The following is a 23,215-nucleotide window of genomic DNA, read 5'->3' as shown; positions in this document are numbered from 1 at the left end:
TTTTTTTTCCAGAATTGTCTATCTGGACATCCAGGCTATTGTTCGTCCAGACCGCCAGGTCATTTATCTTCATACCACATTTTCGACTCAAATTTAGTTCAAGTTCCAAACATCCAGAACAAGACCTTTAGGACTCGGGAGTGGCCAGCATTGTGATGGACTGGCCACCCAGACATAGCAATACAGTAGTGGGGCACTTTACAGGGCACTGCTGTGAACTTCACAAAAAGCCTTTGACAAGGTGCCCCATGAGCAGCTACTTAAGAAGCTGTGGAACCACGGGGTGGGAGGGGATGTACACAGATGGATCAGGTACTGGTTGGCCAGTAGAAAACAAAGGGTTGGAGTGAAGGGCCAATACTCTGACTTGCAGAGGGTCACGAATAGTGTTCCGCAGGGGTCGGTGCTGGGACCACTGCTGTTCAATATATTTATTAACGACTTGGAAACGGGGACGAGGTGTGAAGTTATAAAATTTGCGGATGACACCAAACTCTGCAGCAGAGTTAGGAACACAGAAGAATGCGAAGACCTGCAAAGGGACCTAAGCAAACTGAAAGAGTGGGTGAACAAATGGCAAATGTGCTTTAATATAGAAAAATGCAAGGTCATGCATTTGGGAAAAGGAACCCAAAGTACAGCTACAAAATGGGGGGAACATTGCTGGGGGAGAGTAATCTTGAAAAAGACTTGGGTGTGCTGGTGGATACAACAATGAAATCATCAGCGCAATGTGAAGCGGCCTCGAAGAAAGCTAACAGAATGCTGGGCATCATTAAGAAGGGAATTTCAACCAGGACGAAGGAAGTCATCATGCCACTGTATCGTGCAATGGTGTGCCCGCATCTGGAGTACTGCGTCCAATATTGATCGCCGTACCTCATGAAAGACATGGCGATACTTGAGAGGGTCCAGAGAAGAGCTACGAAAATGATAGATGGTATGGAGGACTATTCATACGCTGACAGGCTGGACAAGCTGGGGCTCTTCTCCCTGGAAAAGAGGAGGCTTAAGGGAGACATGATAGAAACTTTCAAGATCATGAAGGGCATGGAGAAGGTAGACAAGGATAGATTCTTCAAACTACGGGGAACCACAAGCACAAGAAGGCACTCAGAGAAACTGGAAGGGGACAAGTTTAGAACCAATGCGAGGAGGTTCTTCTTCACACAGAGGGTTGTGGACACATGGAACGCGCTCCCGGAGGAAGTAGTCGGGCAGAGTACGCTACGGGGATTCAAAGAGGGATTGGATGGATACCTGAAGGATAGGGGATTGAGGTATACAGATAGGGGTAGATATGAAAATGGAAAGAGTATAGATAAAAACAAGGGGGCTATAGGGCTAAATCAACATAACCTGACTGGTCGTGGACCTGATGGGCCGCCGCGGGTGCGGACTTCTGGGCGCGATGGATCTCTGGTCTGACCCAGCGGAGGCAAATTCTTATGTTCTTATGTGCCACATAAACATCTCACCAGAACTCCCTTAGAGGCCCACCAAAACCCACTATACCCACCTGTCTACAACCCCAGTAGCCCTTATGGTTGCAGGTGGCACCTATATGGTAGTAGAGTAGGGTTTTGGGGTTTTTTTGTGGGCGCACATGTTCCACCCACATGTAGTGGTTAGAGTGGCTTATGGGCCTGGGTCCTCCTCTCTGTGGATCACTAGCCCACCCCCTAGGCTATTTAAGAGACCTGGGTGCAGCTCTACTAGGCTTTCCTATACTAGGTGCTGATGTTCTGGAGACAGGTATGTACGTTTTTATTCCGATCTTTGTGGGGGTGTGAGGGGGGGTCAGTGAACACTGGGGGGAGTGTGTGAGGGTCTTTACTTTGTCTCTGCAGTGGTTATCTGGTCACTTTGGTTACTTTTTGGGCACGTATATCTGTTTTTACATCATCTAACTCACAATGTATAAGTTTCATCCAGGAAGTCTTGTAAAACATTTGATTATCCCTGCAGGACAACTAAGTCTAGGTCGGCTCACATCCCGCTCATATTCCGTCCCAACCACTCCTTCAAATACGTCCCTTTTAGCTTTGGGTGCACAGCGGCATTCAGAGGCCTCAGGGATCAAAGTCCAATATGAGTAAAAGGGAACATATGGAAACCCCCCCCAAACAGGCAGTCTGGACTCATGACTCCCTGTTAGGTCCCTAAGAGCTACCACAGCCCCAGACAGGTCACAGTGCATAAATCATCCTCTCACCCCCAACTATAGAAAAAGAAAAGATTACTGTACTACTCAAGCATTTGTGGCCAATACCAAGAGCCATCTACTGCCACCCCAAGCCCAATCCCCATGGGGCCATATCCCCAAGATCATGCTAGTTCTAACTGATTTAAAATAAGACTTCTAATTTTTGGACCTAAAGATTGTATATAAGACTCCCATACTGCATAGAACTTTTCCTGCTACTTAAAAGTAAGACATAAATCTGATCAACAAAATTGCATGAAGTATATTACACCAATGCCAAATGTCAAAGAATATTTTTGTTCGCCATCACACATGCCTTTATTACTCAGAGTCTGGGGTCCCTACTTCGTATTGCCAATACTGACATCTGTCCCCACAACAACCCTGCAGGATGAAAACTGATAGGTGGCACTAAGACGTGCTCTGCATAGTTGACTATCGACCTCCAAAGGGACCTCATTTTCTCACAGCCCTTGAAAGCACGAATTAGAACATAAGAACTGCCCCTGTCGGGTTAGACCGGAGGTCCATCGTGCCCGTCAGTCCGCTCATGCGTCGGCCCCTCAGGTCCAGGACCTGATAGTGCTCATACCCTAAAACTGTCATACGCTTTTCGCTTATGTTCTGTAGAGTAACCTTCTATCTATACCCTGTAATCCCCTTCGCTTCCAGGAAGTCATCCAGTCCCATTTTGAAACCCAGTATTGTACTCTGTCCTATTACCTCATTTGGAAGCATGTTCCAGGTGTCCACCACCCTCTTAGGGTCCCAGTTTTCCTCTGACATTTCAGACACATTGCAGAGTCAATGCCTCCCATTTTCAACAATCTGTGTTACGTAACATAAGCCCTAAGTAAACGTCTATATTGACACTCCTGCAGCTCCGCAGAATGTACCCAAAAAGGAATATTTCTCATCAATTTAAGGAGCTCATCTGTCCCTACAGGAAACTGAAGATCCGCACTCCAGTCTACTGCTACGGCAGAAAGATCTTTGTGGTGTGTCCAATAATACTCTCTTCTGGAAGAGTGAAATGGTTGGCATATCCTCTGTGGGCATCTCAAATAGCTCATCTATTTTAGTTTCCATCCGCTGATGTAAGGAATTTATAATGTTGTGATTGTATATAAGCAAATCTATCCGCAGAAGTGCTATCAGGGCCACAGAGTGCATCCGAATTTTCCAGCTGGCCTTCCAAGTTCACTATGTATTTAAGTTGCTGCAACCTTTGGGTTCCCCAAATCAAAAAGCGTGGATTCTCCATTCCAGGCCAAAACTCGCCATTTCCACCTATGAGTAATAAACCACTGCTATGAGCATGAACATGTCCCCATTTTGCCAAATCCTTCCACAATCTCCAAACTACTCAGACAGTTAAGGTTGATCTTATGTAGGAAGGCAACATCTGTTTAGCATGCAAAATATAGACCAATGCAAAGGATATCCCAGTGATTTTTCCATCTGCTGACCCTGCCCATACATTTAAAGTGCCGGTATATGATTTATATATTGGTCTTGCTTGCGGCGCACCTCACCAATCGCCTAAATGTCTGAGTTGACAGGCCATGTTATAAAGTTTGATATCCGGTATGCCTAACACCCTCTCCGCCAACTGCCTATAAGATAAAGTGAGTTCATTTTGAACCTATGTTCTCCCCCCAACAAAATTGAAATAAGATCCTGTGCAGGGAGTTTAGGTCTTTATTCATCAAATAAAGGGGGAGTGTTTGCAAGAGATATAGCCATTTCAGAAATATCACTATGGTATACAAATTAATCTTCCCCATAAGAGTCAAAGGCAAAGTCTGTCACGTTTTGAAGTATCGTTTTGTAATAGCTAATAAATGAGAGTCATTAAGTTTATACAATTGGGCTAGGTCCAAATTCAAAAATATACCTAAATAGCGAAAAGATTCGTTAGCCTCTTTTAATGACCTAAGTTGCGGAAGCTGCATATGCTAATCTAATTTAGTTGAGAGATATTCTGACTTGGACAGATTCAATTTGGAGGTCTTCGTGATAAGGTGTATAGGGACAGACTTAAAGACCTCAATCTGTATACTGTGGAGGAAAGGCGGGAGAGGGGAGATATGATAGAGATGTTTAAATACCTACATAATGTAAATGCACATGACACAAGTCTCTTTCATCTGAAAGGAAACTCTGTAATGAGAGGGCATGGGATGAAGTTAAGAGGTGATAGGCTCCGGAGTAATCTGAGGAAATACGTTTTTACAGAAAGGGTGGTAGATGCATGGAACAGTCTCCCGAAAGAGGTGGTGGAGACAGAGACTGTGTCTGAATTCTAGAAAGCGTGAGATAGGCACGTGGGATCTCTTAGAGCAGGGGTGTCAAAGTCCCTCCTGGAGGTCCGCAATCCAGTCGGGTTTTCAGGATTTCCTCAATGAATATGCATGAGATCTATTTGCATGCACTGCTTTCATTGTATGCTAATAGATCTCATGCATATTCATTGGGGAAATCCTGAAAACCCGACTGGATTGCGGCCCTCCAGGAGGGATTTTGACACCCCTGTCTTAGAGAGAGGAAGAGATAACAGTTACTGTGGATGGGTAGATTGGATGGGCCATTTGGCCTTTATCTGCCATCAGGTGGACCTTACGAAATTGGAAGACTGGGCGTCCAAATGGCAGATGAAATTTAATGTGGACAAATGCAAAGTGATGCACATTGGGAAGAATAACCTGAATCACTGTTACTGCATGCTAAGGCCCACCTTGGGGATTAGCGCCCAACAAAAGGATCTGGGTATCATCGTAGACAATACGATGAAACCTTCCGCCCAATGTGCGGCGGTGGCCAAAAAACCCAAACAGGATGCTAGGAATTATTTAAAAAGGGATGGTTACCAAGGCTAAGAATGTTATAATGCCCCTGTATCGCTCCATGGTGCGACCTCATCTGGACTATTGCGTTCAATTCTAGTCTCCTTATCTCAAGAAAGATATAGTGGTTTAAATTTAGAGATAGATTGGGCATTTATTTAATTTGGTCGCAAGAGTTTAGTTCAAGTTTTGAGAATCTGGCCCTGAGGGTCAACTGACCGTTATGTATGCATTGGAGTATATGGAATGGTTACAACAGCCAGGTATGATGGACCTGCATAATGTAGAGCTTTAAAAGTCTGACAAAAAAATTTTAAATTTAGATCAACAGAAGAGTGCTATGATCATATACTGTAGCCTTGAATAGAAGCCTAGCTACTGAAGTTTGTTATGTCTGTAACCTACATAAAAGGACTGCATTGATTCCACAATATATTGAATTACAATAATCTAACCTTGATATTACAAAGGCATGAATAAGTGCTTGAACAGAATCAAACTCGAAGGTCTTACTGACTGAACGAATGCATCTAAACCAGTAATAGCCTTTTTTTAAAATACCTGACCTATCTGCATTTCAAAGGAGAGTTTTCTTCCTGATTGACGGAGTAGGGGGGATCCAGCCCTCAGAAGTAAAATAGGATGTATAAATACTCAGCCCAGGCCTATGCAAGGAAAACTAGACTTTGTAAGAATCCCTAGCCATTCCCCTAACATCATTGCAAAGAGACTAATAAGCAAAACATTCCAACGTCTTAACTGCAGCATCTTCTAATCTACCTTCCTACTTATTAATCTCATCTCTTAATTAGGGCTACCAGACGTCAGGATTTTCAAGGACATGTCCTCCTTTTGGGGACATGTCCGGGGTCCGGACGGCTTTTCAAAACCCGGCATTTTGTCCAGGTCTTAGAAAGCTTCTAAAAAATTGCTGTTAGGCAGGAAGTCATCCGCACATGTGTGGATGCCACGCGATGACATCATACGCAAGCGTGCATGATGTCATTGTGTCGCATGCGCGGACGCTTTCCTGCCCGACAAAAGTAGGCAGTGGGGGGCGGGGCTAAGGCAGGACTGGGACGTAACAGGGCAGGAATGGGTGGAACTGGGCAGGCCTGAGGGCCGGTCTAGGGGGCTGGATTTTACAAACGGAAAATCTGGTAACCCTACTCTTAATGAACAGAGATGCCCCTCAGTTAAGTCATGGAGAAGGGATCCACCTCCATGGCGTAGTAAGGGTGATGCGACACCTGGGGCGGTGGCGCTCCTCCCCACGTGCGTGCCCCCTTCCCTTTTTAACTTCTCCAGCATGTGCAGCATGCCCGCGTCGGTGTCGGCGCACCCTTTGACGTCACTTGCGCCGGGAAGTATAAAAGGTATGGGGGACTGCAAGGAGAGGAGTAGGGGTGCTGCGGCCTTAGCGAAACAGTGTCGGCGGCGCACCGTCCTCCCCCGCCCCCCCTTACTAAGCCACTGATCTACCTAGAGGGGCACGAGGCCCAAATAAAGAACGGAGCAGGAACTTGTAAGAGAAAGAGCCATCATTATTTTTTTTTTCTTCAGTGGAAAATAAATGTTGCAGGGTGACTCGCTCCTTACGAGCCTAAAGAATGTTGGGGAATGGAGGCCTCCGTGTTTCCACTGGCTTGGCTTGGCCTTCCTTCTTGAGCTGAGAATGCAGCGATTGTTCACAGTTCGTCAATCCACAGCATCTCTCATGCCGGTGTCTGGAGGAAGAAGAGCTCCCAGTGTGTGAGCGATGGTCTGAAGTTTCCAATCTCTGCCCCAGAGAGGAATGCAGTGACTCAGAGGGAAAGCGTTTCTGCTTTTAGGAATGTCTTTGTAGTATTCTTTTCTCCTTTACCTGATCAATGTCTGTTAGCTTGATGTTGTGGTACTGTAGTTTGCCAGAAACATGAGAAAGTCCTTGGAATGAGGATGATGGATACTTGATCTTATAGTGTCATTTTCGCAGCACTGTCTGGCTCCAGATTTTAAGGATAAGTTCATCCATTCCTGTTTTTACCTCGCCACTCACAGTGCATGGACATTTATTTCTGGTGCTCTTACCAGTGGCATACCCAGAACATTTTTGGGGAAGGGGGAAGGGTCCAAGGTCAACATTGATGGTCAGTGGGCACTAGGCCTTCCTCCAACATCTGTCCTTTCTTTCCTTTTGCTCTCCCCCCCTAAAAAAAAAAAAAAAAATCAAAATAGAAAATTCATAGCTGGCAGAAATCCTCAAGCCTCACCAGCTGAATAAATCCAGAGCCTGAGTTAGCCAAGAAGTAAAGAAGTGTGGTGATCAGTAGCACCATAGGCACTGTTACAAAACTGCCAAATTACCCATTCCTGAAGGGCAGGGTCAGCTTAACCTAGGGTCCAGGTGAGGCTCTGGCCTTGGGCGCCAGGGCTAAAGGATGCCCAACACCAGGGGCTGTGAGGTCACCTGCTCATAAGAGATGTGGCTTAAACTCACCCTTCCTCTCTCTGATGCCGCTGACCGGTTCCGGCTTCATAGGCCAGCTGCCGGGAGGGGGAGGGGGAGGGACGTGCGCACTTCCCTCTTCTGACGCCACTGCTTGATACTGATTCTGGCCCTCCCTCCTTGTGGTGGCTGGCCTATGAAGTTGCATCCTGTCGGGACTGGGCAGTAGTGTCAGAACAGGAAGGAGGGAATTGGCCAAAACAGAAGTGATCCAGGGTGGCAGCATAACCTCTTGAGTCAGCCCTGCTGGAGGGAGACTTTTCGGCTGGTTCTAGAATTCTGCCAACCTTATCCTGGTGCATTATGGGACCTACAGCACTGATGTCAATGGCTAGAATCATGGACTAAGTTTAAAACCAGGATCAGCTAAAAAGTCTCCCTACTGGAATGGGTAACTTGGCAGCTCTGCTGTTAGCATTGTATTGGCAGGCTAACACTGCCAGATGCTGACCTCATGAGGTTAACATCAGAAAGTATTCCTGTGAGAACTGAAAATGCCTGCAATGCTGGCACCAGCTGACCTTTCAAAATATTTTGCACGGTGGACCACTGGTCTGACCCAGCAGAGGCAATTCTTAACTTGAATTTGTGCTCTAATGCAGAGATGCCAGGTTACCAAGTTCCAGGCTGGAGATTTTGGAATAGTCCTGGATTTCTGACTAACTCATCCTGTTGCATTGTGGGACTTTGTACTGATTTCAATGGGTAGGATAAGGTGCTACAAATTTCACACTGCTTTGCATATCCAGCATGGAAAGAGGTCATTTGGCATCTCTGGGTAGAGGGAAGGAATTGGGACTTATATACCACCTTTTTGTAGTTATACAACCAGTTTGCATACAGGTACTTCAAGCATTTTTCTTATCTGTCCTGATGGGCTCACAATCTATCCAATGTACCTGGGGCAGTGGAGGATTAAGTGTCTTGCCCAAGGTCACAAGGAGCAGTGTGGGGTTTGGAACCCAGAACCTTAGGGTGCTGAGGCTATAGCTCTAACCACTACACCACACTGTCCTCGGAGCAGTGTTTTTCAAGCCAGTCCTTGATTTAAGTCTTGTCTCGATTTGGTCAGAAAGGAGCAAGTTAGTGGCAATTCAACCACTTATGCCAGGGGTGTCAAAGTCCCTCCTGGAGGGCCGTAATCCAATCAGGTTTTCAGCATTTCCTCAATGAATATGCATGAGATCTATTTGCATGCACTGCTTTCATTGTATGCTAATAGATCTCATGCATATTCATTGGGGAAATCCTGAAAACCCGACTAGATTAATGCGGCCCTCAAGGAGGGATTTTGACACCCCTGATTTATGTTGTATTTATGGATTATCAAACAAAAACAGGCAGAAAAATATATGTATAGTACAGGGCAGGGGTAGGCAATTCCGGTCCTCGAGAGCCGGAGCCAGATCAGGTTTTCAGGATCTCCACAATAAATATGCATGAGATAGATTTGCATCTCAAGGAGGCAGTGCATGCAAATCCGTCTCATACATATTCATTCGAAGACCGGAATTTCCTACCCCTGGTATAGGGTTACCATATGGCTCCAGAAAAAGAAGGACGGATTGAGATATCCGGGTTTTACTTCCATTGACATCAATGGAAGTAAGGAGGACAGATTGAGACATCTGGGCTTTACTTCTTTTGAGAGAAATGGAAGTAAAACCTGGATGTTTTAATCCGTCCTCCTGTTTTTTTGGAGCCATAGGGTAACCCTAGTACAGTATATCAGGGGTGTCCAATGTCGGTCCTCGAGGGCCGCAATCCAGTCGGGTTTTCAGGATTTCCCCAATGAATATGCATTGAAAGCAGTGCATGCAAATAGATCTCATGCGTATTCATTGGGGAAATCCTGAAAACCCGACTGGATTGCGGCCCTCGAGGACCGACATTGGACATCCCTGCAGTATATGTTACTTCACATGGGCTGGTCCCAAATGAAAGCACTAAAATAAATCACAAAGGGCTCCTTTTACAAAGTGCTTTAGGGCCTTAGTGCACTAAAATGCCACGCTCGCTAGCCGCTACCGCCTCCTCTTGAGCAGGCGGTAGTTTTTCGGCTAGCACGCCTAATCCGGTGCGTGCGCTAAAAACGCTAGCGCACATTCGTAAAAGGAGCCCAAAATATCAAAAGCCAAAAAATATAAAGATATATAATTCATTTTCGGAGAGAATTCCGCACTGGGTCACTGCTCAAAACAGCCAATGGCAGCTAAAACCCGAGCAGGTATCGCAAACGTATTACTTATACAACGAGTACCTAAATGAGTCTACCCCAGGGGTAGGGAACTCCGGTCCTCGAGAGCCGTATTCCAGTCGGGTTTTCAGGATTTCCCCAATGAATAGGCACGAGATCTATTTGCATGCACTGCTTTCAATGCATATTCATTGGGGAAATCCTGAAAACCCGACTGGAATAGGGCTCTCGAGGACCGGAGTTCCCTGCCCCTGGTCTACTCTGTATATCATCAAATCTCTTGTGCTCAAATGTAACCCAAATGTCAGAAAGACTTGAAAAGGTCTTGGCAAACATGGACTGTTTGCTCTTTATTGCTATTCACGTGGTCCTATCTCAATGATAGAACTTTTCAAGTCTTTTATTTTGCATTCACACTTTCACTTTGGTTTTGAGAGCTGCGGTGCTATGTTAACATATTTCGAGATCTGGTATTGCCTTCACGGACAGTGACTAGATTCAGATGCATTGATTTACACCTGGCTTGAACTCCTGACGCAGGCTTCATTTGCCGAAACACGGCCCTTGTCTCTCTCTCTCTCTCTCTATTTCTCTATCTCTATCTATTTCTTTCTCTCTCTCTCTGTCTCTATCTACTTCTTTTTCTCTCTCTCTCTCTATTTCTATTTCTTTCTCTCTCTTTCTCTATTTCTCTATCTATTTCTTTCTCTCTATCTATCTATCTATCTATCTACTTCTATTTCTCTCTCTCTCTGTCTCTATTTTTCTCTCTCTCTCTCTCTCTCTACTTCTTTCTCTCTCTATTTCTCTCTCTCTCTATTTCTCTATTTCTTTCTCTCTCTCTACTTCTTTCTGTCTTTATTTCTCTCTTTCTCTCTCTCTATTTCTCTCTCTATCTATCTACTTCTTTTTCTCTCTCTCTCTCTCTATTTCTCTATCTCTATCTGTTTCTTTCTCTCTCTCTCTATCTATATATCTGTAAATCTGAATGATACTGTGTATATATTGGTTGCCATGAAAGTGGGGTTTGTTTGAAGCCTGGCTCACTCTGCTCCTCCTTTGGATCTTCTGGGACTTTCTCTGTTGTTTAGTTTTATTGAGCAGCACGGTAGCACCGTTTCAAAATGATGATGATTCAGAGGCTGGAGTGGACATTGACACTGGTACTTATTGGTTCACCCTTTGCACTTTGTCTCTCCAGTTATTACCCTCCCTCCCCCCCCAATTTTAGAACCATTGTAGTCAAAATGGGCCGTACCCTTCATTTGTGAGCATATATACATGTGAGTCAGTACATAATTATTGACCCATCCCAAGGTTCATAACCTCCCCCACTTCTCCGGTCCCTTTCCATGCAGAATAATGGTGATTACACCACCGAACCCATAGAAGCAAAGCAAACAAGGAAAATAGTAGGAATGGACAATGAGCAACCTACGGGAGCCAGCAGGATAAAACAAAGCTTGTTTATTTCAGTCCAGGGGTCTGTTTTACTGTATATCCTGGACCAAAATAAACAAGCTTTGTTTTATCCTGCTGGCTCCCATGGATAGTTTCCTTGTTTAAATAATAGTGATTGCCAGCATTCAGTGCCCAATGCAGCTGACTTTCACCAGTGGGACCAATGCCATCTAACAGCCCCACACTCCTTTTCTGCACCCCTCCACTAGAAGTCCAAGGGGTGAAACGCTCACTGGACTGGCTATTGTCAATCGGTGCTGCACCCTCCATCCCACTGCAGTACCAATGGCATTCCTTTGCAGCCTTCCTTCCCAGGTTCACACTGACTCAGGTTTTCACCCTTTGCTTGTCGGCTATCGAGCTGCGTTTTGAGCTAATTTGCACTCAAAAACAAGCACATACAAACTTTAAATAAATAACTCTCAAATTTAATTTTTTGTTGGTTTTGCAGTTTTATCATTGCAATTATAATGTGCCACGCAAAACATTTGCTCAATTTAGTGTGCTATGAGAAACTTTTGCTCTGCTTAGTGGGTCAGAGCTATAAAGGTTTGAGAGACACTGCTCTAAGTTAATTGAGTAGCTCTCCGGTCCTGCCTCTGAATATCTGTAGCATCTAAGGTCACTCTTGTTAGGCTGCCGAGTACCCGGATAGGAGTGGATATTGAAAGTCCAGAATAACAATTGTAACTTGACGCATTCTTGATTACATGTACTACAATGATACTGGAAATGTCCAGTCTTCTAACTTGTAATCCGCTTAGAACCGCAAGGCACAAGCGGAATAGAAATCACTAATGTAATGTAATATGTGGATTTAATTTTTCTGATTTAAACAAACACTGACAGCTGAATATTACTCCTACATTTCTAACTTTCCATACTTCCTGTCTCTTTGCTAGCACAATATTAATCTAAAATATTGAAAGCCAGCCTCACGTGGCGGAGGCGTTTCATGGCTGTGGATGTGATTGTCCCAATTTGGCAGTGCACAAAGCAGGACCCAGTAGAGAGAAGGGCTAAAAATGGGGCAACAGGTGACCAAGAGACCAAAGAGTAGAATAATACCCCTGTCTAGGAGCACTGAGAAGTTTGCATAACTGTCTTGATACGATCGGTGGTGCATGCCAAAGCTGGAGCTGCAGCAGTTGAACGTGACTGAAATCTGTAGTAAAACACTGTTGAGCTGAGTCAGAAATGGAATGGCAGCGGTTTTTCATGGTAGACACAAGCAAAAAAAATCCAACGGAACTGCAGTAAAAAATGTCAAGCAACAAGAGAAGAGCAGAATCTGGAGAAATTCAAAAGTAATTTAAAAACATTTCCCTTCAGAGATGCCTTTGGTAATTAACTAAACAGTCCATAGGTCAAATTATTTTTATTGTATCATATTATATCTTTTATTTGTTTCCCTTTTTGTACTTTTCCCTTTTTTGTTCTACTTTTCTATATTGATTTTGTATTTCACCTCCCCTCTTTCCTTGTGTTTTTGAGTTTGTTAAGTTAAACTTTTAATCCCGAATGTCATTATATATAGTTTTGTATTATATTGTCTCCCATTTATTGTAATTTTAAATTGTTCATCACTTAGAAATATGATTAAGCGATTAATCAAAAAAACCATTAAACTTGAAACTGCGGCAATAATGTACAAAATACCAAGTTCTTTCGCTTTCGATGTTGTAACACACAGCAGTTCATCCTTTGTGCGTTTCAGTTCATCAGACCATTGTAATCCTAATGGCTCCCCCGCAAGTGGTTAGGACCCCTGAGGAAGGAGTGTTTTTTCGAAACACGGACCGAGTCGGGTCCCGGTTGTCCACGCAACTGAACCATATTTTGGATACAAACCGTTCAATGTTTTAAGGATTGCGAATAAAAATATTGTTTTTTTTAAATTAAGAACTTGGCATCTTGTACGTCATTACTGCAGTTTCTCTTTTGTGCTTGTTGTTTATTATCAGGGTAGATCAGGACGAACAGAGGTGAAAAGGAACTCAGAGGAAGAAGCAACGCAACCACGAAAGGGAGGTAACTGCATATTCGTGGCTAATTTTTCCAGCACTAAACAAACAAGTAACTGCCAGACCAAAGCCTTTGCTCTTGTTGTGTTACAGTTTTTGTTGCAGAAGGTGAAAAGTGAGACAGAAAGGTTGGGTTGCCTTCAATGGGGGAATATCCTAATGGTTAGAGAAGACTGAGAGCCGGGGAAGCCACAGTTAAAATCCTATTGATGCCCTTGTGATCTTGAACAAGGCACTGAATCTTCAGGTACAAACTTAAGGGGAAATATTCAACCAGTGCAACCAGCATTTCTTTAAACACTGTGTAGACAGGCAACAGCTTATACCAGTGTCTCAACCTTTTTTTTTAGCTTTGGCACACTAAAAGAAGCATATGTTTTTTTTGCGGCACATTATAAATTGAAATTATAAAATTGCAAAACCAACAAAAAAAAAAATTAGATTTGAGAATTATTTAAAGTTCTTTAAGCTATGTATGGGTAATTGTAACAACGGTGAAATTAAAGTAGATAGAACAGAATTGGCGATGGACGTGCTTGTTTTTGAATGCAAATTAACTCAAAAAGCGGCTCGATAGTCGACAAGCAAACACGCATTTCATCATCCACCATCTGCAGTCGTTCTTTTTTTTTTTAAATTTAATTTCTGTCTGGCTAAAAATCCAAGTTCGCAAAGATAAGAAGATCCAAATAGTAACAACGGCTTAATTGCTTTGTTGCTCAAGTTAGGATAACTACTGCATAAAAAAAAAGAAATTATATCTTTTATTTCTTAGATTTCCTTACACATCCAGGGTGGAGGGATGGGAGGGGAAAGTATTTGGAAGAGTTAAAAAATATTTAAATATAGTATTGTAATAAATAATATGATTTAATATATTAATAATTGGGAGGAGGGGGGAAAATGGATGTTTTCTTTAATAATGTGTGTAATATGGTGTATTGTATGCAATCTGTTAAAGTTATATTAATTGTAATACACTGTCAAAGCTTGAAAATTAATAAAGAATTATAAAAAAAAAAAAAAAAGATTGATTGCTTGTCTGGGCAGTTGTATCCTTACGCACACAGATGCTCATAACATTGACAGACTTTTGCATATGTGACGTGCATGTCATCTATTCTAGTGTATACTTATGAAGGGAATTGTTTTAAAAATAAACTGAAACTTTAGGACATGGTAATATATTTAAATTAATATGGGGCCCATTGGCATCTTATGTTACCTCATTGTAATTGTTTGTTGACCGTGAATCCGTTTGTTCTTTACTTTGGTACATATCCAGGGCGGGGGGGGGGGGGGGGAGAGGGGGATTCTTTATGTCATAAATTGATTTTTGAATATTTATAATTGGGATGGGTGTGAAGATATCATTATTCAGAATAGATAGGATAGTTATGATAATATATGTTTGTGTTATATAGAATGATAATTGTTTGGGTGGATGGGTGGGGGGGGAAAAGGATGATTATGAACATGAGAAAGATGAATGTGCTTTCATTGTATTACAATGAGTTGCATTGGTTGTAATTTTGAAAATTAATAAAGAATTTTTTTTTTTAAAAAGAAAATTGAAAACATGTATTGTTGTTAATGAACTGGTGTATAGAGCTCCTTTTACTAAGGTGCGCTAGCGTTTTTAGCGCACACAGCGGATTAGCTCACTCTAACCCCGTGCTACGCGGCTAGAATGAACACCAGCTCAATGCTGACATTAGCGTCTAGCGCACGTGGCACTGTAGCGCTCGCTATTCTGCTCGTTAATGCCCTAACGCAGCTTCGTAAAAGGAGCCCTTAGTGGACTACGAAAGAGCTTGTATGTGAAAATAAGAGAGGGGTGGGTTTTTAAAAAAAAAAAATATTGTTTATGTAGTAGTGTGAAGAGTTGGTGTTTGTAATATTAAATTTGATTCTCATAATATTTTATGTATGATTTGAAGATCGAAAATAATAATATGTGTATGTAATAGCTTCTTTTGTATTTCGATATTTTAACTTTTGTTTTCTAGAGTGTCCCGTTCAAGAGGGCAGTTAGATGAATATTTTTTAGGGATATCTTGAAAACCTGGTTGGTTTTTTGCAACCCTCCCTGATTGCAATTTGACCAGGACTGCCAAGAGACAAAGTTGGGCCCAGGGCAAATAATCTTAAGAGCTCTGCTGCCCTCCGCCCATCTCACCATCAGTCAAAAGTAAAGTCATTGGCTGGTAGGCAGCACTGATAGAGACTAGAGAGAGACTGCTTTGCCGGCTATGGCTCCTTTTTCCTGTCACATCCCACCTATGCAGAAACAGGAAGTTACATCACAGGAAACAGGATGCAGCAGGAAGAACAAACTGTGGCTGGCAGAACAATCTCTCTTGATCGCTGCTGCTGCTGCTGCTGCTGCCTGCCAGCCAATGGCTGAAGCAATGACTCTGAGGCAGGGGAAGGGTTGGATCTGGCTGAGCAAAGCTGACAGGCTGGCTTTGGTGTCGAATATCTGGGCTGCCAGCACTGGCCCCCCCCCCCCCCTTGATGGCTGGACCTGGGGGAATTTTGCCTTCCTCTCTTGGTGGGCTCTGAATTTGACATCTTTGGTCTGAGTCTGGGACGTCCCAGGACTCAGCATCACAGCCCTGAAACCAAGGGGCAAGAAGACTAGCTGAAGATTACAGCCAGAGAAGTACTGACTTGATCAAATATGTACACTGCATGGTCAGAAAGAGACAGGAGAGAGAGAGAGAGATCGTCTGCACTGTTATTCCCCAGTAAGAGGAACTCCCATTAATAGCACTAATTGCTTCCCACCTGCTTTCCCTGTCTTTACTAATGGAGAGGTTCTCTTTTCAAACCCTCCTCCCTCCTCCTTTTCCCATGCATCCTCATCCCCCTCTGCACAGAGGGCCTAGTGCGTGCAGAGCTAATGGAGTTCCTTTTTGCTGACACGCTATATTTCGTGTTCGCACGTGCACGTGTGCATGAATTTTATTTCTTTGGATTGCTCATGCTTTTTCTCTGGTAGCTCAAGAGGAGTTACATTCCAGTACAGCAGGTATTTCCCTGACCTCAAAAGGTTTCCTGTGTGAAATGAGAGAGATGCCCCATTCCCCTCCCCCTCCCCCTGTCTATATTAGCCTTTTACATTAGTGAGTTCAGGGAAATGTTATAAATAAGACACCGGGCGTCATTTTTTTCTGGGACAAGAGGATGGAGGTGCTTTTGCCTGTAGTTTTATTTTTTTGCCTGTCCTCTCCAAGGAGCTCAGAATGAGTTACAAATCAGGCACTCAAGCATTTTCCCTCTGTCTGGGCAGGCTCACAGTCTGCCTAATGTACCTGGGGCAGTGAGGGATTAAGTGACTTGCGCAGAATGACAAGGAGCAGTACAGGTTTTGAACCCATAACCTTAGGGTGCTGAGGCTATGGGGCTCATAATTGAAGCTTAAACACGTCTGAAAACCCGCCCAAGTTGGCACTTGGACAACTAAAAGACAGGTCGTCCAAGTGACGATAATCAAACCGACATTCTGGACGCATCCAGGGACTTGTTAGGCCTCTGAATGCCGCTGTGCGCCCAGTGCTAAAAGGGGTGTATCGGGAGGAGTGGTTAGGGCATAATTTGAGCAGGATGTGGGCTGACCTAGACTTAGTCGTCCTGCAGGGATAATCAAATGTTTCACAAGACTTCCTGGGCGAAACTTAGTTAGACGATGTAAAAGCAGGTATAAGTGCCAAAAAGGTATCCAAAGTGACCAGATAAGCCCTGCAGAGACAACTTAAAGACCCCCCACACACTCTCCCAGTGATCACTGACCCCCGTCTCACCCCCCCGCAAAGATCAGAATAAAAAATGAAAGAATAAAGAATAAAGAATGAAAAAACAAAAACGGTGCTTTTTCCATGGAAAGAAAATCCTAAACTTATCACCCCTATTAATATAAAAAATATTCCTTTGCAATTAGTTGATTCAATTAAAATTCTAGGAGTCATATTTGACAGTAAATTAACTTTTCATGAACACATAGGTAGTATCGTAAAATCATCATTCTATAGACTCCGTCAAATTCGCTCTCTTTCACAATATCTTTGTTCCAAATCTCTAAATATCCTGATCCACTCTTTAGTAATCTCTAGAATAGATTACTGCAATGCCCTTTATAAAGGAATTGCACAGAATGAAATAAGACGACTTCAAATAATACAAAATACTTCAATTAAATTACTAACAAGGACAAAAAAATTTGATCACGTAACACCACTGCTCAAGAAAGCTCATTGGCTTCCAGTATCCCATAGAATAACATATAAACTAAGCCTACTCACTTTTAAAGCGATGCTTTTTAAAACACCTGCATTTATTTTTAATACACTAATTCCTTACTCTACAAATAGAACATTACGATCCAACGAACAGCATTTATTAACAATTCCATCTCTCAAAATCATTAATACTAGAAGACAATATATATTCTCTGTTACTGCTCCACAAATTTGGAACTCTCTGCCAATATACTTAAGGAAAGAACATGATATTGAGAAATTTAAGATTAACTTAAAAACATTCCTTTTTAAAGATGCTTTTGATTAACAAGTTCTTCCCTTGAATTCAATAATGCTGCTTTTGACAATTCTTTGAACTCCCATCCTTATGTTTTTCCCGACCTTCTTTTCTATTATAAATTGTATTTCATTTCCCCTTTTTCCCTTCATTCATGTTTGTTAATTTGCATTCAATTTTTTTATTTAATGGTTATATATTAATTAATGTTTTATTGTTAATTTTAAAAATGCAATTTTATCTTAAAGTTGTAATTTAAATATTTTTTTTATGTATGTACATCGCTTTGAAGCAAGATTAAGCGATTAATCAAAAATTTTAATAAACTTGAAACTTGAAAAACACACATATAGTACCTGTCTCCAGAACATCAGCACCTGCCTAGTAGAGCTGCATATAGGTGTCTTAAGTAGCCTGGGGGGTGAGCTAATGAACCATAGAGAGGAGGATCCAGGCGCATAAGCCACTCTAACCACTACATTCATGGTGGAAAATGTGGGCCCCCTCAAAAAACCCAAACCATACTCTACTGCCATATAGGTGCCACCTTCAAACATAAGGGCTATTGGGGTTGCAGAAACACACTTGCAAGCAAGCAATAATGCACATACAAGCAGACACACGTATGCAGAGGGGTTGGAAGGAATTGCAGGAGCCATGCTCTGCATGCTTTCCCCATTTGTTAATTTCTTGTGGCATGTCGAACATCCAAGAGAGTGTCTCTTGTGGCCAAATTTCCAGCAAAATGAATTCCTCTAACACTCCAGCATAGTGCTAAAGTGCTCCTAGAATTCTCTCTCTGTTTCCTCTTTCCCTCTTACGCCAATGTACAGTACAATTAGGATGGCTTCACTTTACTTTTCTATATGGCCATCTACCTGTCTTTCTTTACAAATGGGAAATACTAAAAGCCTGAATACAGGAAATAATGAATAATAATCAGTATCTCAAGAAAATAATGTATAATAATCATCGGTTTATCTTTCGGGCACATCAAAAATATGTACAAGAGAGCTAATTAAAAGTTCCTTCTGTACCATGCACATGGGAGATCCGTCTTTTCCTCTTTCTTTACCTCTGTCACTTTCTTTCTTCTCAGTAATGAGTCAGGAGGTTTCAATTAAAATCTTAACCACCAGTAATAATAAACATAATATAAAAACAATGTATAAAAAAAAACTGGCCATTATCAGTGAAATTACATAAGATTAAAATTATAAAACCAATTCAGTCATTAACATATATAAACCCCCTCCCCTTTACAAAACCGTAGCGCAGTTTTTAGTGCCGGCCATAGGAATTCTATGCACATCGGAGCTGTTTCCTCCATGGCCGTAGCTAAAAACCACGCTATAGTTTTGTAAACGGGAGAAACAATGCAGAGTTTTAATAACCTTCTAAGGAGAGGATTTTAAAAAAACCTGCGTTAAAAAGTGCCGATCTGCTAACGCAGCCGTTTTGATACTGAATCTAAAAACCCGAGACATTCTTAAAAAATCGTGCATGCAAATAAGATCGGCGGACAGCAACAAAGATTTCCTACTTTTGCATGTGCCCGTCGCTGATGGGCACATGCGCAGAAAAACGCCGTAAAAAGAAGCACTCCACACTCTCCTGCTGCACTATGGGATGAATGGAAGGGAGAAGAGGGGAGAAGCAACATCGACTTTTATCAATTGCGCTTAAAACATAACTTTCTCTCCAAAAAACTACTATAATTCAGGTAAATCTTGTCATTTGTTTTGAATGTAAAATTTAATCAAGACCCACAGCCAGAAACACACAAGACAAGAGTGTCCTACACGCACTCAAGAAGAAATGTTGGCTTTTAACAAGTTTCAAGTTTCAAGTTTATTTGGATTTAATGGTTCGCTTAATAAATTCTAAGCGAATTACATAACAGTTAAATTGGGATAGGACAATTAAATAAAAAAACAAAAAGAAACAGGGTCAATACAGACAAAACTGGAATAATTGGGAAAGAACATAAGGGTATAAAAGTTACAAAATTGTTGTTTCCCCACTGGGAAGAGAAGAAAACTATGAAGGATAGGAAAAAAACACTAGGGATGGGGTCTAAAAAGAGTAAAGACTTTTCACTTTTTATTATTTTAAATTATCGAGGAAAAAAATTCCTTTTTAAAGATTAAAAGAAGCTTTGAAGAGAAATGTTTTTAAGATTGGTTTTAAATAAAGTGAGGTCTTTGATGTTTCTAATATATAAAGGGAGAGTATTCCAAATAAGCGGCGCTTTGACTGAAAAAATATCGTGGCGTCTAGTTCCTATTATTTTTAATGAAGGGACCATGAGTAGCTCTTGGGTGTTAGATCGAAGAAGGCGGTTTGAAACGTGGGGAATTAGTAGACGATCAATAAACTGAGGTTCATTAGAAGTTATTGTTTTGAATACTAATAATGCTATTTTATATGTTATTCTTTGATTGATGGGTAGCCAGTGAGATTCTATCAGATAAGGAGTCACGTGATCATATTTCTTCCCGTGATGGATTATTTTTATAGCTATATTTTGTATTATTTGTAAACGTCTTTGTTCTTTATTTGTAATGTTTAATAACAGTGAATTACAATAATCTAGTTTGGAAATTATTAGAGAGTGAACTAAGATATTTAAGGATTTTGGCTCTAGGTACTTGGACATTGAGCGAATTAAACGCAGACGATAAAAACAACTTTTGACTATATAGTTAATATGCTCTTGATAAGAAAGTGAAACATGCCTGTCTCTCCCAAAACCTCAAAAGAAGCTACCCATTTTTATTTTAATTAGCCACATTCAAAACACAAGTGCTGGTAACTGTAACGTCACTCCCGGACCAGTTGCTGCTTTTAGTCGCCAAAAGCCAAAGCCGCTCTTTGAAAATGCCTCGGCGAGTTTTAAGAATCCACCGGAGCGCTCATTTCAATGTTAAAGAGCCCATTTGCATGCCGTTGCCGGAGACTGCTAGAAATCTCGCTAAAGACAGAGACAATCCGTTTTGATAATCCGCCGCTAAAATGCGTGCAGGCTAAACCTCCGGAAAACTGCTTAGCGACTGTATTAAAGTTTTGAGAATCTTGGCCTAAGAGAACTTCAGGGTCCCAAAAAGCTGCTTGGTGAGCGAGTTGCCTGCTAGCATATCTTTGGTGTGAGCAAACTTTCATAGAAACATAGAAACATAGAAATAGACGGCAGATAAGGGCCCACGGCCCATCCAGTCTGCCCACCTTAATGTCCCTCCCCTACCTTTGCCCTGTGAATAGATCCCATGTGCCGATCCCATTTGGCCTTAAAATCAGGCATGCTGCTGGCCTCAATCACCTGTAGTGGAAGACTATTCCAGCGATCAACCACTCTTTCAGTGAAAAAGAATTTCCTGGTGTCACCTCGTAGTTTCCCGCCCCTGATTTTCAACGGATGCCCTCTTGTTGTCGTGGGACCCTTGAAAAAGAAGATATCTTCCTCCGCCTCGATGCGGCCCGTAAGATACTTGAACGTCTCGATCATGTCTCCCCTCTCTCTGCGCTCCTCGAGCGAGTATAGCTGTAATTTGTCAAGCCATTTTTCATATGGTAGATCCTTGAGTCCCGAGACCATCCGGGTGGCCATTCTTTGCACCGACTCCAGTCTCAGCACATCCTTGCGATAATGCGGCCTCCAGAATTGCACACAGTATTCCAGGTGGGGCCTCACCATGGATCTATACAATGGCATAATGACTTCCGCCTTACGACTGATGAAACCCCTTCGTATGCAGCCCATGATTTGTCTTGCCTTGGTCGAAGCCTGCTCCACTTGATTGGCAGACTTCATGTCCTCACTGACGATTACCCCCAAGTCTCGTTCTGCTACCGTTTTTGCTAGGATCTCGCCATTAAGGGTATAAGACTTGCATGGATTCTGGCTGCCCAGGTGCATAACTTTGCATTTTTTGGCATTGAAGTTGAGTTGCCATGTCCTAGACCATCGCTCCAGTAGGAATAGGTCGTGCATCATGTTGTCGGGCACTGAATCTTCGTCTGTTGTGCATTTGCCCACTACATTACTCAGTTTGGCGTCATCGGCGAATAATGTTATTTTACCTCGAAGCCCTTCTGCCAAGTCTCTTATAAAGATGTTGAATAGGATTGGGCCCAAGACTGAGCCCTGTGGTACTCCACTAATCACCTCCGTCATTTCGGAGGGGGTGCCGTTCACCACCACCCTTTGGAGCCTACCTCCAAGCCAGCTCCCAACCCATTTCGTCAATGTGTTACCTAATCCTATAGAACTCATCTTGCTCAGTAACCTGCGGTGTGGTACGCTATCGAATGCTTTGCTAAAGTCCAGGTACACGATGTCCAGGGACTCCCCAATATCCAGCTTCCCCGTCACCCAGTCAAAGAAGCTGATCAGGTTGGATTGGCAGGATCTCCCCTTAGTAAATCCATGTTGTCGGGGATCCCGTAGATTCTCCTCATCCAGGATCTTATCTAATTGGTGTTTGATTAGAGTTTCCATTAGTTTGCTCACTATCGATGTTAGACTCACTGGTCTGTAGTTTGCTGTCTCCATCTTTGAGCCTTTCTTGTGGAGTGGAATGACGTTAGCCGTCCTCCAGTCCAACGGGACGCTGCCTGTACTAAGGGAGAGGTTGAAGAGCGCGGACAGTGGCTCCGCCAAGACATCACTCAGCTCCCTAAGCACCCTGGGGTGCAGGTTGTCCGGCCCCATTGCTTTGTTAACCTTGAGCTTTGACAGCTCACCGTAGACACTGCTGGGCGTAAATTCAAAGTTACTAAACGGGTCAACTGAGCCAACCCTTGTCTGTAGCTGAGGGCCGAGCCCTGGCGCTTCTCGGGTGAAGACTGAGCAGAAGTATTCATTTAATAGTTGGGCTTTTTCCGAATCCTTTTCCACATAGTCTCCGTCTGGTTTCCTAAGACGTACAATCCCGCCTGAGTTTTTTCTTCTATCACTGATATACCTGAAGAAGGATTTATCTCCCTTCTGGATGTTCTTTGCTAGAGACTCCTCCATGAGGAATTTAGCCTCCCTGACTGCTGTTTTGACGGCTTTTGATTTGGCCAGGTAGTCTGCTCTAGAGTCCTGCTTCCCTGATTGTTTGTAAGAGATGAATGCTTTTTTCTTCTCCTTGATCAGGTCTGAGATCTCCGCAGTAAACCACTGTGGCTTATTGTTCCTTCGCCGTTTACTTACTGATTTTACATAGCGGTTTGTTGCTTCTTGTATGGTTGCTTTCAAAGTTGACCACATGTCTTCCACGTTATCGGTTTCTTCTTGGCTATGTAGCGCCTGGTGAACGAAGTCTCCCATTTCTTTGAAATTTGTGTCCTTGAATTTGAGGACTTTGGTTAGTGTAGTAGATTTAGTGAAACCTTTCCTGATATTGAACCATACCATGTTGTGGTCACTGGAGGCCAATGTGTCGCCCACCGAGACCTCTGTGACACTTT

This window comes from Geotrypetes seraphini, chromosome 13 (assembly GCF_902459505.1).
Source record: "Geotrypetes seraphini chromosome 13, aGeoSer1.1, whole genome shotgun sequence".
NCBI classification, from domain to species: domain Eukaryota; kingdom Metazoa; phylum Chordata; class Amphibia; order Gymnophiona; family Dermophiidae; genus Geotrypetes; species Geotrypetes seraphini.
The sequence above is the reverse complement of the archived record's forward strand: the minus strand, read 5'-3'. Positions refer to the sequence as shown.